Below are 17,034 nucleotides of genomic sequence, written 5' to 3'. Positions count from 1 at the left end.
CTCAATTTTTAATTAAAATTTGAGTTGGTGATTTTAAACTCAAAATTGTGAGTTTTGACCTAAGAAATCACTCGAAAATTCAAATTCCAGTTCAAATTTACCATTTAAACTGTAGTAAATCTGCCCCCTAAAGTGCAGTCACAGCTACATGCTATCTTTCAGCCTATGGGTTTGTTAGAACAAGAAGGAAAAAATGTATTACATATTATATTTAATATTCCAAAAAGGTAAAAAGTGCATCGGTACAAAATGATATACACAATATATTATGCTAATATTTTTATATATGATTTGGAAGAAAAAATTATTTTACAAAATATGCTTTTTTGCAGATAGGCATGGGAAATATAGCTCTTGCAAGGATAATGTTTCTGTATAAAAATCCATTAGCCAGGCTTAAAATGAATGGGATCTTATCAGAACCATTCCAAATTAGAAATGGGACTAGACAGGGGTGCCCACTTTCGCTGTTATTTTATGTGATGACATTGGAACATTTATCCATTTATCCAATGTATCATGTCTCCAGCATAAGCTGTCATAATGCCTTCATATTTCACAATCCATTTGCTCAGAGCTCCCTCTGCTGGACACTTGCTGTAAGTGCACAACGTCACTTCCTGTATTGAATTTACACCTCCATAAGGCTTATTACAGAATCTGAACTAATCAGGCTACCATACTCCCACCATGTGACCTGCATCTTACTTTATGATAGAATCGCTGGTAAGCAAATAGTTGCACCAAATCACCTCCACAGCTGCCAGCACCCCAGAGACATTGCTGCATAGACATTTGTGCCAGTATATATATTTTATGCTGCAGTTATATGTTCATTTTCATGTTTTTACATAGTTTATTGCAAGCATACTTATTATATTTCTGCTGTTTGTATTACAGTTTCACCTCTATTCCACTTGCTTATCCAGTAAAATCTACAGACTCCAAGCTTAGTCTCTTTATTGGATTGTGGGAAGGTTTAGCTGCATGTCAAACTACACACTGCCCCAGGGTAATACGTAGGAAGGACAGAACACAATGCAATAAGAGGGAACCCTAACATCAGAGGAATACCTCAAACAAGAGCAGAATATAAATACGCAGATGACCTGCTACTATATATAACTAAACCACTAACTTCACTACCAGAAATAATGACGGAATTGGAAAAATTTGGGAAGTACAGCAACTTTAAGGTTAACATTACCAAATCAGAAGCAATGGCCATAACCTTACAACCTAAAACATTGGCAGATCTAAAAAAGAACTTCTCCTTCATATGGTCGCAAAAATATATTAAGTATCTGGGAGTATTGGTCCCTAAGAAGGCGGTGGATATGTATGCTTTAAATCACAATAGGATGTTGCAACAAATAAAGAACAAGTTAGAAGACTGGGGAAAATTGCAGTTTTCCAGGTTCGGAAAAGCAAGTGTAATTAAAATGAATATACTTCCCAGGCTTCTATATATAATGCAAGCATTGCCATGCCAGATCCCAAATGTATTTTACGTGGAAGAGCAGAAATTGATTACAAAATCTCTGTGAGGAAGAAGATCTAGCAGAGCCTCGAGAACAACCTTGGTGAGACCAAAATCAAGAGGAGGAATAGGACTCCCAGATATTAGAACATACTCTCAAGCCATAACAATGGCCAGGATACTGGACTGGCAACATCATCAACACAACAAGGACTGGGTGCAGATTGAACAAGCTAAGGTTAAAACAATCTTAGCAGCGCTTCCATGGATGCCCAAGCTAAGCCGTAAGGCCTATGATAAATACCCATTGATAACATGGGGTATATTAAAACATTGGGATCAAATAAGAAGACAACATAAGAACATCATAAATTTAGATGGGCCACTCATGCCAATAACTGGAAATCCCCAGTTTTTACAGGGCATGTCAACTGGAGATTTCCTAATTGGGACAGAAAATAAATGTATTAGAGCGTATGAGGTATGAAATGAGAACCCCTAAATGAAATAATACCACTGCACGAGTTAAAGCCGATGCATAGCTTTCAATATGCCCAACTCATACATTGACATGATGGAGCATTAAAAGGTTGAAATTAAAAATGCTACGCCTTTTGAGAAGTTGGTTCAGGCTACTACCCCGCCAACACATACAGTAGCTCTAGGGGTCAAAATCATAAATGAAATAAAATTCAGAACACGACCAGCATATACCACAAAATAGGAGAAAAAATCGGACGCTCCTTTACAGAAATCGACTGGCAAAAGGCTTATACTCTTACACATAAGATAAGTATAGCAACAAAAGCTCAGGAAACTAATTTCAAAATTCTCACTAGGTGGTATCTCTGTCTATCCAAACTAAAGAAAATCTATCCTGCAAATACAGATCAATGCTGGAGATTTAATAGGGAAGCAGGTACTACACTACACATCTGGTGGTCATGCCCATGCATTATATTATTTTGGGAACAGATGATCAAACACTTGAAACAAGCGGCAGGAGTAGACCTACCTGCAACACCAGAAATAATGCTAATTTCTATGATAGCAGGACCTATACAGAAAGACAAAAAAGGCTTTATAAGATTTGCACTACAAGCTGCAAGAGCTGTAATACCCAGGAGCTGGAAATTGAGGCAACCCCCTTCGGTAGAATAATAGGAAATAGATAAAGGAAATAGAAGCAACAAGAAAAATGGAGGAACAGGTCGCATTAACAAATGGAACAAAAGAGAAATATACAGAGTTATGGACAACATGGATATTGTACAAAGTAACAACAGCATATATAAAAGCTATAAGACCAGAAAACTGACACAAAAGATGGGATGGCTACATCTTTTATTTATTTTATTTTTTTTCTCTTTCCTTTTTTTTTTTTCTATACACTAATAAGAGGGTGATGGGGAAAGGAGCTTGAAAATTATGTATATAATGAGAACGGAGTATTTCCTCTATTTGTTGTATATTTTTAACATGAAAAACTGAAAAAAAAATAAATAAAAAAAAAATTCCCCAATAAATCTCTTGGTACTGCTGGTATGTGGGTGATATTTTCTTTGTGTGGAGGGGCCCAAAAGACAAACTATTACAATTTGCTGAATATGTTAACAAAACACATAATACCAAATTCGTACTACATTTTGATAGGACACAGCTTGAGTTTTTGGATGTGCGTATCAAGAGGGAGAATAATAAACTTTCCACTAGTACATAAGAATAGTATATTAAGCTGGCCATAGACGCAAGATCCGATCTTACGAATCATCCCATCTCCCGACCTGCCACTAACCTTTCAGATCAATAAAAGTAGTAAAAGAACAGATCAGCCGATGTTCTGCCCCTGACAGCAATCGTACAAAAGTTATGTCTGACAAAGCTATTGACAGTCTCCTACTGAAAGATCAGATTCATACGATCAGATCTTTGCGTCTATGGCCAGCTTTAGGCTATGAAAGTTTTCATCCACCAAATACAATGATGAGTCTCCCTAAAAGTCAACACATCTAATAAAGAAGAATATGTGGAAGGTAAAGAGAGGGTCTTAGATATGTTTAGGAGGAAGAGCTACCGTAGAAGTGTTTTAAAAAAGGCTGATTTGGATGTAAATGCTATACCTCGAGAACTATTACTGGAACCCCAAAAAAGAAAGAAGACAAATGAAAGAATACCATTCATGTCAGTATCTGATGTGCATTCCAAAAAGGTGAGGCGAATCATGAGAAAGTATTGGCTGGTTGGTCTTTTTGAATTCGAATTTGGCCAAGGGGCAGATTTATCAAGGGTCGAATTTAGGGGCAGATTTTTCAAGGGTTGAATTTAGGGGCAGCTTTATCAAGGGTCAAATTTTGAGTTCATGGGAGTTTGTAAAAAATCTCATAAACTCCAATGAACTCGAAATTCGACCAACTATAATTTATCAAAAAAATAGAATTTTGCAAATTCGGATGAATAGGATTGAATTCGATTCGAATTCAACTGAGTTTGCAAAATACGATTTTTTTTCAGGGCTAACTCCAAAGCTCTAGTGTGTCTGCATCTTTCCATCTTTTTTTCCAAGACCACAAATTAAATATCACTATCTTTCCCTAATGTGCAATGTTCTGCTCCCCCCCCCCAATAAAACCTGTAACCGATACAGCCTGGAGCCATTGCAGGGAGACGGCTGCTGAGAGGCACAATCCGTGGAGGCTCATTGGTTCCTGGGAGAGAAACTGCAGATTGGAGATGTGGTCCGGGGAGCGGGGAGACAACCTGCAGGTCAGAGACATGGTGCTGAATGGACAGCAGCATGCACAGCTGTAAGAGGAAAGGAGCGAGCTGTAAATGAGGCAGCCAGTGTTTAGCAGCACAACCAGACGGATTCAGTGCAGCAAGAGGGGGAAAGGAAAAAAGAGTCCTCCCCAACAGCACACTACACTCAAGTCTCTCTCCGACGCTGCCACAGTGATACCCAGCAAACTACTTACCAGTGCAGCGAAATGCAGTATCCAGCAGTCACTGATACAAAGGGCAGCAGCAGCACACAGGGTCTTCATCCGAGTAGGTGCCTTTAAAGTTCATTTTACTCTTTAGGAACGTCCCGCATAGGCAAAAAAAACATGTTTGCCAGGTTTTAGATGGTGAATAGTCAAATACGAATTTTTAAAGAGACAGTACATGATCATTTTTTTAAAAAATCTAATTTTCAATTTTTTCAAAACTCGAATCGAATTTGGACTATTCCCTAGTCGAATTACACTAAAATAAACTTGAAATTTGAATTTAAAAATGTTCAATTTGACCCTTGATAAATCTGCCCCTTAGCGTTCATGGGAGTTTGTAAAAATGAATGGGATCCACCCTCAAACTTGAATCAGATTTGCATCGAATTTGGTTTGAGTTTTAAAACTCGATTTGAGGTTTTTTTCTCCAAAAAAATAAACTAGAATGTCAGGAAGCCAGCAAACAACAAAATTGAACCCAGGACTTCCCCCATAAGATAAAACAGCAATTTGGCAGGTGGTGAATAGTTAAAGGGTCAGTACATAATACATTTCGAAAATCATAAAAATTCAGAATTAAAAAATTTACTTCGAACCTTGATAAATCTGCCCCTTACAATAGGCGGCTTTTTGCTGCCCCTTTTAACTGGGTGCTCGTTGTTGCCTGAGGCAAGGCTCTCATCTTGCTTCATGGCAGGAGCAGCCCTGATGAGAGGGGTACCGAGGACCACCAACAAATTTAGACCTAAGAGATTATGTAGAAGAAATCAGGAAACCAAAACAATAATTTGTATTGACACAGATTCCCTTGAACAATCATTTCATCATCTCACTTTCACACTTTTATCAAGGACTGATGCAATATTTATCACGTGAAAACTCTATTGAAGTCTATGGAGAAAAACTGGAACTGAATTAGAAAAAAAACTTTTTCTCCTCGAATTGAATCTTGTCCACGACTTTTCACTTGATAAACCATAAAATAACTTTTTCTCACTGAAGTAAATTTGGCCCATGGTTTTTAAATGTTGATGGTTTGGGATCAAGCCTGGGATTTTGGGTCCCATTGCATAGGCCACTTTATTCTTTATTCCCCAGAGGGCATCTTCAGCAATGGTGAAAAACAGAAATGCCAGATACCGTTATGGAACTTTCTGGATAGCAGTTTGTCTTATAGAGCAGTATTAATAGATTTTTTTTTAAAGTCCACCAAACAACTCCAAATTGATTGTAGGAAGTCCCCCATAGGCTTAAATGCCAATTCAGCAGGTTTTAGATGGTGAATAGGCAGATTTGAATTCTTAAAGGGACAGTACATGATAAATTTCCAAATTCGAATTTGAATTTTGTCTTTTTAACTCAAATCTAATGTGGATTATTCGAATTATACTAAAATAAACTCGAAATTCAAATTTGAAATTTTTAATATTCAATTTGATCCTTGATAAATCTGCCCCTTAGTGTCTCTCTGTATTTGAAACTGACCACAAATATTAGGGCTCCCTTATCAATATATTATCTTCATGTACCCTAGAACTATGCAGTGTTAAGGTAGATGAATGCAGGATGTTGGTATTTATGGGTTATGGATTTCATGCCTGTGTCTTTAACAGTGTCATTTTGTGAATGGGGAAAGGGGAGACCAATATTGTACAGGTGAATGCCCAGGACCTGGGATAAAAGATATTTTCCTAATTTGGATCTTCATATCTTAATTCTACTTGAAGATCATGTAAACATTAAGGGGCATATTTATCAAGGGTCGAATTTGAAAAAGTTCAAAATTTGAATTCAAAAAGACCAACCGAAAATAAGTTTTTTTTGCCCGAATGGGCCCATTTTCGATCGAATAAGTCCATATTCGGCTGAAATAGCATCATACGAATCGAATTAATATCGCATTCGATCAAATTAGATTCTACGTTTTTCCCAAAGAAAACTCAGATTTTTTAAAGTCCACCAATTGTTTCCAAATAGGTTCTAGGAGGTCCCCCATAGGCTAAAACAGCAATATGCCAGGTTTTAGATGGCAAATGGTCGAAGTTGAGTTTTTAAAGATTTTTTGGAAATTCTAATCTAATTTGGACTATTCCCTAGTCGAGGTACACAAAAATAACTCGAAATTCAATTTTGTTTCATTCAAAAATTCACCTCAATCTTTGATAAATCTGCCCCTAAATAAACCCAAATAGGCTGGTTTTGCTTCCAATAAGGATTAATTATATCTTAGTTGGGATCAAGTACAAGCTACTGTTTTATTGTTACAGAGAAAAAGAAAATCTAAAAAAATTTGGATTATTTGGATAAAATCAGGTCTATGGGAGACAGCCTTTCTGTAATTTGGAACTTTTCTGGATAATGGATTTCCAAATAATGGATCCCATACCTGTACTGTGTATGGACTTGTGTGTGGAGTCTTGAACTGATAGTAACTTAATCCTTATAGCTTTATATTTTATTTTTATTCCTAGGAAAATGCCAACACTATCTTGAGAGTGCTAATGAAACTTATGAAAATATGGAAACTATTAAGTCATCAAGGAAAAACATGGAGTTCTATGAAGAAGAAAAAGTAGAAAAGGAAGAGTATATTAAGGGTAGCCTGTGCATAATGGTTCAGTTGGATAAGTCAATCTTTATTTGGCAATATGTAGGGTGGCCATACATGTTAAGGCCAATTATAACAATGTTGTCCAGATGTAGCTATGATAGAAAAAATTATGCCCATAGACTCCAATGGGTGGAAAAAAATTCTCATGCGTAGCCCATAGATTTCGGCAAATTTTCAGTTTCACAAATTTTCGGCAAAGTGAAATAGGTCACACCCACTTTCACACCTGCCGTCCAGTTTAATGGATCAATACTATTTGCCAGTCCTTGTGAATGCCCAAGTCTTACAATACCTATCATAGAAAAAAACTAATGTATTTGGGTAGCGGTCTACTTGATCTAAGATTTTTTTAAAGGGTGGTTTAAGTTAACTTTTAGTATGTTATAGAATGGCAACATTTCTATTGGTCTTCATTATTTATTTTTAATAGATTTTAAATTATTTCCTTTTTTCTTCTGACTCTTTCCAGTATTCAAAAGGGGGTCACTGACCCCATCTAAAAAACAAATGCTCTGTAAGGCTACAAATGTATTGTTATCTCTACTTTTTATTACTGATCTTTCTACTCAGGCCTCTCATATTTCAGTGTCTTATTTAGTGATGGGCGAATAAATTTGCCTGACACGAATTCGAAGCGAATTCCAGCTCGATTTTTTTTGTGAAACGGTTCGATTGCTTGATTTTTTTTGTGAAAACATTCCAATTGCTCCATTTTTTCATGAAATGTTTTGAATTGCTCATTTTTTTACGGTGTATAATGAAGCACTAAACACTACACTATATACCACTGTTGCAGCTAAGAGTGCTGGGATTTTTCTATCATTGGTCTAACTTTTAGGGATGTAGCGAACTGTTCTGCGGCGAACTAGTTCGCGCGAACTTCGACCGTTCGCGTCCGCCGAATGTTCGCGAACGTTTGGGAACGTTCGCATTTTGAGTTCGCGTTCGATTCGAATACAAATCGTTCGACCATTCGACCATTCGAATTGCTTCGACCGCTAAAAATCGAACGATTTCCATTTGTTCGAACGATTGTAAGCATTCGATCGAATGAAAAGCATTCGATCGAATGCTTCGATCGTTCGATTCGAATGAAAATCCTTCGATCGAACGATTAAAATCCTTCGATCGTTCGAATCGAACGATTTTAGCGGGTGTTCGAAGTTCGCGAACTGTCCGCGAACGTTCGCATTTTTTGCCGGTGTTCGCGAACGGCGTTCGCGAACACCAAATCGGCAGTTCGCTACATCCCTACTAACTTTGAGGATATTGGGAGATTCACATATTACCGGCAAAGAGGCAGAAGGTGTATTGTATCTTGTATGTTGAACTATATATTTTATTACAATATATAACTACGCCCACTGTTGGCTGATCAATATGATAAGTTGGCTGGTACTGTAGGTCATCAGGAATGGCTACACTTAAAAGAACAGTCACATAAAATTTTTTTTAAAAAGTGTTTTAAAGTAGTAAAAATACAATGCAGTGTTGCCCTGCACTGGTAAAACTGATGTGTTTGCTTCTATAGTTGATATAAATAAGCTGCTGTGTAGCAATGGTGGAAATTGAAAAAAGTCTATATGGCACAGCCAGGTTAAATAGTGGATAAGAGATAACACCATTATGTTCTACAGAGCTTATCTGCTGTGTAAACTGAGCCTTTTCTCCTTTGAATGGCTGCCACCATTGCTACACAGCAGCTTATTTATATAAACAATAGTAGTGTTTCTGAAGCAAAAACATCCGTTTTACCAGTGCAGGGCAATATTGCATTATATTTGTATTACTTTAAAACAATTACATTTTTTGATGTTACTGTCCCTTTAAATAGCTGAACTGTAGAAAGAAGATATGTTTTAGCACATAGAATAGTAGATCATAGAACTATGATGGTTTTAGGTTTCATGCTCACTAGTGACAACGAGCCAGCTGCACAAGCACATCACTTGCAGTTCTCTGGAACTATGTTTAGCCTGTTGCCACATAGAATGTTTTTGACAGCTGGGTGTGATCTGCTTATGTGCCAATAGTCACAGTTCCAGAGAACTGCAGAATATATGTGGTTAGCTCATAGTGACTAATGTGCATAAAGTCTTCTACCTAAAATGTAGTCAAAATAATCAGAATATAGGCATAGGACCTATTATCCAGAATCTTTCCGTAATTTGGACCTCTGAAATCTGCTAAAAAAAATATTTGAACGTTAAACCCGATAAGGATCAATTATATCTGAGTTTGGATTAAGTACAAGGTACTGTTTTATTATTACAGAGAAAAAGGAAATCATTGTAAAAAATTTAATTATTTGATTAAAATGGAGTCTATGGGAGACGGCTTTCTGGATCCTATACCTAAAAATGTTTCTCCAAAATGCTAGGTTGTTAGTTACATAATAGCCACTTACTGTTGGATAGGTTCAGAGTCACTATGAGTAAGCCCAGACTGTAGGGCACTTTGTTTATATTGTACCCACAATATCCAAAGGGCTGCAGGTTGCAATATGCATTTTTATACAAGACTTATACAATAGACTTCCTATATAGACAGTAGGACGCATTTAAAGGAGAACTAAACCCTAAAAATAAATATGTCTAAAAATGCCATATTTGATCTACTGAAATTATTGCACCAGCCTAAAGTTTCAGCTTGTCAATAGCAGCAATGATCCAGGACTTCAAACTTGTCACAGGGGTCACCATATTGGAAAGTGTCTGTGACACTCACATGCTTCTAGTATTAATTTGGGCAATACCACATTACCTGTAGATATACATATATAAGTATAAGTAGCAAGTTACCCAGTATAATTAGCCGTACAGTAAAGTATATCTCTTCCTGTTCAGATGCGAGGACAAGTAAACCACTGAGGACACAAAAGACACTCCTGGTGGTTCTGGGGATCCTGGTGATCTTTGTATTTATTTTCCTGATAATCCTCACAATATAAATAAGCTGCAGATATACATATATAAGTATAAGTAGCAAGTTACCCAGTATAATTAGCCGTACAGTAAAGTATATCTCTTCCTGTTCAGATGCGAGGACAAGTAAACCACTGAGGACACAAAAGACACTCCTGGTGGTTCTGGGGATCCTGGTGATCTTTGTATTTATTTTCCTGATAATCCTCACAAGCCTGGGGCTCATATATTGTGAGTTTCATAAGAGACTATAGAACTACCGGTACCTGACCGCAAATTCCCATAGAGCACTATTAGGATTCACATGTGAAAGCAGCGCCGGATTTCAGTGTGGGGCGCCCCTAGGCCGCGCGGTCCGACCAGTCGGCCGCGCGGTCCTAGCGCCCACCACACCTCCCTTTCCCAGCGCGCCGGCGAAAAAACGCCGGCGCAGCTGCTGTAATTGAATGGGGATGCACGCGTCCCCATAGTGCGGCTTGGCGGCATGCCGCCCCTATTTTTTTGCCGCCCTAGGCCCGGGCCTATGCGGCCTTGCCGCAAATCCGGGCCTGTGTGAAAGTCACACAGTATGTGCTCTGACCTTGGTGTTTTGTGCACACACCACCTCTTCTCCTCTGAGCTACAAACAGCTCAGCTCTTTTCATTGTTCACTGCCAATGAGTCTGAAAGCAGAAGGAGTGAGAAAGCAAGAAAGGAAAAAAAGGAGGGGAAGAATATATTGTGTAGTACTTTTAATCACTCCAGTACTAGATACTAATCAACGTGATTTCACCGTTCACCAAATGCTCTGTTGTTGTTAGAAAACCCCTCTTTTAACTTACAATATCATTGTATTATCATTGGTTAGCCACAAAAGGTTTTTTTTCGTATGTAGCGCTCCCAGTACATATGCTCCAGATGAGAGCTTAAAACCTTAGGGAGTGAGCCTTCGGAGCAATGTGGAAGCAGGGTGTAGTGCAACTGTAACTGTATTCAGGGTGCAAATAATTGGGTGCCAGTGGTTCTTATAACAGATTTATTGAGCATACAATCCTCAGTGGAGTGAACATAAAGAGAACATTGCAGGATCATACATTACAATGAATAGGGAATACTCACAGCACCTTTGGTCAGTATGATTCTCCTCAGAGATAGGAACAATACATGCAGCTTTGAGGAGGTACACCCAGCTTTCAGCCTTTTACCTAAGTGGAACCTAAGGGGAATACTCTCTACCCTAGGTCTATACACTTAGTCCCTACTTCTGGGCAATTAGTACCCGGGATCTTAATCCCACTATAATCCTCGAAGGAGCCTCAAGCTGCTCAACTAACTAAACTAACTATCTGTTACTCCTAGACAGTGTTGGACTGGCCTGGCGGGATACCGGGAAAAAACCCGGTGGGCCCCGACCCTTCTCTAGATATTTCCAATCGGGAAAAAAAACTTTATATTTCTGGCGATGCGCAGCGGCGCCTGCGCATGCGCGCCGAACGGCGCTATTGCGCATGCGTGCCGAGTGGTGTCGCTGCTGCGCATGCGCGCCGAACGGCACTGTTGCTGGGCCGACGCGTCATAGTAGGGGGGCGGGGGGCCGGAGGGGGGCCCCTGGAAAGCAGTCCCGTTGGGCCCCGGGCCCCCCAGTCCGACCCTGCTCCTAGAGTGACCTATTAAAGAGATAAACTATACTGACTAAAGCCTATTTAGGTTTAGGTTCCACAGGGGTCCTGTCTGCTTGCTCAGACCAGGACCAGCACAAAATGGACCCTGAAAGCATGGCTTCAGAAGCTTTTATACTCTAGCACAATGCCATCTGCTGGTCACTGTAAGAAACAACAAGGGGCATAGCTTAAAGCAGGAATAGGAAACAGTTACCCCTCCCAACTGTATTTTAGGACCCAGTTAGGTTTATAACACTAGGGGACTGCCTGCTAAATAATACTAGGCGTGGCTATTCTACACATCCCTACACGTATTATATGTTGGTGAAATCCCAACTTGTGGTTTCTAAGGGAAGTAACATCTAATTTATATTGTTTATTGTCACAGCACTAACTAGTGATCCACCTATAAATAACCAGATCCTGTAATGTAGTACAGGTATGGGACCTGTTATCCAGAATGCTCGGGACCTGGGGTTTTCCAGATAAGGGATCTTTCTGTAATTTGCATCTTCATACCGTAAGTCTAGTAGGAAATCATATAAATATAAAGTAAACCCAATAGGCTGGTTTTTCTTCCAATAAGGATTAATTCTATCTTAGTTTGGATCAAGTACCAGGTACTGTTTTATTATTACAGAGAAAAAGGAAATCATTTTTATTGGATAAAACTGAGTCTATAGGAAACAGCCTTTCCTTAATTCAGAGCTCTGGATAACAGGTTTACAGATAACGGAGCCCATGCCTGTACAACAGCCAGTTTCAGTCTTTAACTATAACCACCTGAGCAGCTTTATAGTCCATTCAGTATCCCAGATGTTTGCCCCAATTCTAAATCAGATCTTTTCTATGTTTTGGTTTCAGACTCTACTGTTGCGAGTCAGTTGCAGCAGGCAGGTGGGTATTCTCCATAAACCATTTATGTTTTTTTTTTTTTTTTTGTTTTTTTTTTATTTTTTTTATTAACAATTTTTGCAATTTACAGTCATTATGCATGAGAGAAGAAAGAAAAGAAGAGAAAAAAAAAAAAAAAAAAAGAAACTGGGGAGGACGAAGAAAGGAGAGAGGAGGGGGGGGAGGGGGAGGGAGAGAGGGAGGGAGGGAGCTGGAGACTGCAATGACATGTCATGACATTAGGCATTGGGAATCAACACCTTTTTAAGTATGATTAGGAGGAAAAAGAACGTTCATATAAATCAACTCTGTCAAGTTCAGCTTGGATATGTGCTCGCTGGGGGAGAGTAACTTGTTTCCAATGTCTTGCCAATAAACTTCTGCTGACCAGAAGAAGCCTTGTGACTTGTCTCTGTGTTGCTGTGTCCCGTAACACCGTTTCATAGCCCAATAGGGCCATTGCTGGGCCGAGGGTGGATGGGTCACCCGTAATGTCCCTCAGAAGCTCATTAACTCTCTTCCAGTAAACCCTTGCTATGGGACATGCCCACCAGATATGAAAGAAAGAGCCTGGTTCTCGTCGGCACCTCCAACAGATGTTGGGAGAGCTAGGGAAAGCTTTGTGTAGTTTGTCAGGGGTCATGTACCACCTATACATTAATTTGACAGTAAGTTCATGGTGATTAAGCGCTTTCGAGTGTTTTATCGTACGTCGGAAAAGCCTTCGCCAGACCTCTATAGGCAGCGGCATCTGCAGCTCTGTCTGCCATCGTTCTATCGCTAGAGGCGCAACATCAGCTGCCTTCTGTTGCAACACTTGGTACAGTCCCTGAGTTCCCTTTCGCTTTCCAGGTTGAGACCAACATCTAATTTCAAATAAAGTCGGTTGATGCAATCCATTCCATTTGTGCGCATGGAGGTAGTGCCTCAGCCTGAAATAAGTGTAAAGTTGCAAGCTTGGTAACTCGTAAGTAGTTTGCAAAGACTGGAAAGTGACCAGACTGTTCTGTTCGTACAGGTCTCCCAATTTTTGTATTCCTCGGGATTTCCAGAGGGACAGCGTCAGATCCGGTATTACCTCTTCCAAAATGGATATTGGCATTAATGCAGTAGGTGGATTCGCCAGGTGTACATTGTTCCTGGAAGTATACCAAGCATATAAAGTCGCCTGCGTAGCCTGCGGCAATTTATCCAAATCAGAGCGGCAATGTTTGCCAAGAGTCCAGACATGTGCAGTAATCGAGCAACCAAACTGAGAGTTGTAGATCCAACGTTCCAGATCTACCCATTTTTTTACGCCTGGTGGAAGGTGCCAATCCGCTAGTTGGTCCAGCAAAGTAGCCTTATAGTACCTGTGTACATTAGGACAGGCCAATCCAGCATTTCTTTTTGTGGCATACATAATATCCTGCGCCAATCTCGGTTTCTTCTGATTCCAAATGAAGTGCATCAGTATCCTCTGAAGCCTCTGGAAAAAAGGTGTAAAAAGTGGAATGGGAAGAGTTCTGAATTTGTATAAGAGCCTTGGGACAATCAGCATTTTAATAGCATTTATCCTCCCCAGCCAAGAGATGTATGTAGTTTTCCATTTTTGAAGGGTAGTAACCGTGTCCTTCAGAATTTCTCCGTAGTTGTGCTGGTATAGTTGAAAGGGATTGGCAGTTATCTTTGAACCCAAGTAGTTCACTGCTGTAGATTGCCAATCCAGGTTATAAATCCGTTGTAAGCTACAGACAACTGGTGGAGGTAGTAATATGGGAAGGGCTTGTGTCTTTGAGACATTGAGTTTGTAGTATGACATGCTACCAAACAGTTCAATCAAATCAAATAATTTCTGCAAAGCAAACATGGGATTAGTCACAGTGATGGCAATATCGTCAGCAAACAACAGAATTTTATGCTCATGCGCCCCACAGAAACTCCCCGTATGTCACTCGAGCATCTAACTGCTTGGGCTAACGGCTCTATACTAAGGATATAGATAAGGGGCGAAAGGGGGGCACCCTTGCCTAGTCCCGTTAGTTAATGAAAAGGAGTCTGACAAGAACCCATTCACATTCACCTGGGCTGACGGGTCTGAGTACAGGGCCATTATAGAAGTAATCATTGGGGGCGGTATACCAAATGTCTCCAAAACTAGTCTAAGGTAGGTCCAATTCACTCGGTCAAAAGCCTTTTCGGCGTCAAGCGCTAAGACTAGTGATGGATTTTTAGTACAGTGCATGTGTTGGATGAGGGTGATAAGCCGTCTTAGTATTATCATGAATATGACGCCCCTTGACAAATCCAGTCTGATCATTATTTATAAGTACTGGCAACACTTCCTGCAGTCTCTTAGCAAGTACAGATGCATAAATCTTAAGATCTCCATTTAGCAAGGAGATAGGACGATAATCTTGAGCATAATGTGTCATCTTTGCCGGGTTTGGGTATAGTTGAGATGTAAGCCTGCAACATTTCTCGGGGGAATGTACCTTTCAAAGCAGCTTCATTGATGGCTCTAGTGAGGTAGGGAGCTAGCGAAGCATGAAATGTTTTGTAATATAGATTAGTAAAGCCATCCGGTCCCGGGGCCTTGTTTTTGGGGAGGGCTTGTATCACCGCCAGGACTTCCTCCATGGTTATAGGGCCAGTTAAACCAGCCAACTCCGTGTCCGACAGAGATGGCAGGTTTAGTCGGTTCAAAAAAGCAGTGATGACCTGCTCCGAGGGCACAACCATAGAGGAGTCATCTTTCAAGTTGTAAAGGGTGCTGTAAAACGTAGCAAATGTGTCAGCTATATCTTTAGGATTAATTCTTGATTCACCAGAAGAAGTACGAATTTTCCCAATCCTACTCTGCAGGGTTTGGTGGAGTAATTGTTTCTTAAGTAGAGCAGAGGCTCTATTCCCCATAATGTAGGTCTCGCTTTTAAGCTTCAAAAGTCGAGCTTGACATCTACTCAAAATGAGGAGGTTTACCTCTTCTTTAAGCTTATCCAATTGTTTCTGTAAAGCAAGCGAAGGGGCTATAAGTCTCTGTCTCTCTAAACTATTGATGTTGAGGAGCAATTGGTCCTGTTTCCGTCTAGCTAGTTTAGTTTTGTATGCAGCAATACTAATCAGTGTGCCTCTTAAAGCGGCCTTATGGGCGCACCAGAGAGTCAAATCTTTAACTTCTGCAGTGTCATTTCGGGAGAAGAATTCTACTATATCAGTGTCAAGTTGCTTGCGAATATCTTTGTCCACTAGTAGGGTGTTATTAAGTCTCCAGGGCGGCCTAGCACTAAACTGGTATTTTTCTTGGAGAGAAAGTTCTACAAGGGAGTGATCCGTCCAAGTTGTAGGTTTGATCGAGCACTGTGAAGCTAAGGACAGAGTTTGTGGATAAGCCAGGAAAAAATCTATCCTAGTGTGAGTTTGATGGTGGGTCGAATAATACGTAAAGTCCTTACCTGTCGGGTTTAGTACACGCCAAATATCGTACAAATTATGTTGCTCTAACAATTTGGCAAACTGCATAGAACTTTTAACCACACGTTTGCCATAGCCAGTGACCTGTGCCCCGAATCGTGGCGATCTATCTAGCTGAGGGTCAAGGATAATGTTAAAGTCCCCCCCAATTAAAACTAAGCCTTGCTGGTGGAGTTTCACCTGTTCTAGAGCCTGTTTCAGAAAGACATTCTGTTGGGTATTAGGCGCATATAAATTTACCAGGGTGTACATTTGCTGGTTAATATTACAAACCACTATAAGACATCTGCCCTTGGGGTCCGCCATATGTTTAACGCTAGTTAAGAGCAAAGATTTTCGTACTAAGATGGCAACTCCTCTATTTTTTGACGTGGAGGTTGCTGCCGCCAGCATAGTATAGAATCTATTCTCAAGCTTACATTGATCTTTCGTTCGAAAGTGAGTTTCTTGCACCCAAACTAAATCTGCACTCTGTCGTTTACATTCAGCTAGCAGCAATAATCTCTTTCTGGGGGTATTAAGTCCCCGTGCATTAATACTGATACACTTAAGTACCATAATGGTAATGAGTTTTTGCTAGGCAGCGTACAGATGGCGGGACCCAGGGCAGTAGACATAGCATGCATAAACCACATAACAGTCTCCAGGGGAGGGTGGGAAAGAGATAAAGTAGGAGGGGTAGGGAGAAAGAGAATAAGAAAGTAAGCAAAACATATATACAATAAAGCCAAAACCAAAGGCTGTATCCCCTCAGCTTCCATGCCTAGTGGCAGAGAGTCCAGCAGAGGAAGAAAATATATACGGGGTGTGCTTGGATCTGATGTCTTGAGATCCTAAACAACTCCATGCCGGTGTCAGAATTTACACAGTGGGTATGGGACCCAGGAAAATGGTCGTCGAGTGGCAACGAGACTCTCAAGCTTTGGCCGTGTGCCATTCTTCCTCGACATGCAGTCGGCTTTGAGCCGGTGGTACCGTGTGTTGCGGCTCTATGGGGATATTCCAATATTTGAGCGCAGCCTTGCCCTCCGCCAGATTTGCAATG

Source organism: Xenopus laevis, chromosome 3L, assembly GCF_017654675.1.
Source record: "Xenopus laevis strain J_2021 chromosome 3L, Xenopus_laevis_v10.1, whole genome shotgun sequence".
In the NCBI taxonomy this organism is placed as follows: domain Eukaryota; kingdom Metazoa; phylum Chordata; class Amphibia; order Anura; family Pipidae; genus Xenopus; species Xenopus laevis.
Note: the sequence above shows the minus strand (reverse complement) of the source record.